Source organism: Sceloporus occidentalis, unplaced genomic scaffold (genome assembly GCF_023333645.1).
Source record: "Sceloporus occidentalis isolate IW3139 unplaced genomic scaffold, rSceOcc1.0.p SCAF_1, whole genome shotgun sequence".
Lineage (NCBI taxonomy): Eukaryota > Metazoa > Chordata > Lepidosauria > Squamata > Phrynosomatidae > Sceloporus > Sceloporus occidentalis.
In genome coordinates this window covers 248,256,461-248,256,758 of record NW_028316981.1, presented here as the reverse complement: position 1 = coordinate 248,256,758, position 298 = coordinate 248,256,461, and positions in this window count along the sequence as shown.

Sequence of the window (298 nt, the reverse complement as noted above, 5' to 3'; positions counted from 1 at the left end):
AGGAAGGGGAGAAGCAAGCGACCGAGGAGGACTGTTGGGGCGCGCGCACACACGCGCGCTCCCGCGGGGAAAGCAGCAGGAGGACGGGGGCTTTCCATTGGCTGACTGTCTTGGGGTCCGCGCGCGCGCGCGCCTCGACCAGGCTGACAGTTGCAAGCGGCGGGTTTTGAATTTAGCGTCCAGAGCGCCATAAACAGCGAGGCCGAGGGCGTTTCGGCGCCCCATTGGCTGAGGCCGGGTCACGTGGGGGCGAGGAGGCGGGTCTGGCTTTGAGCGCGCGACGGGCGACGGCGGCGGC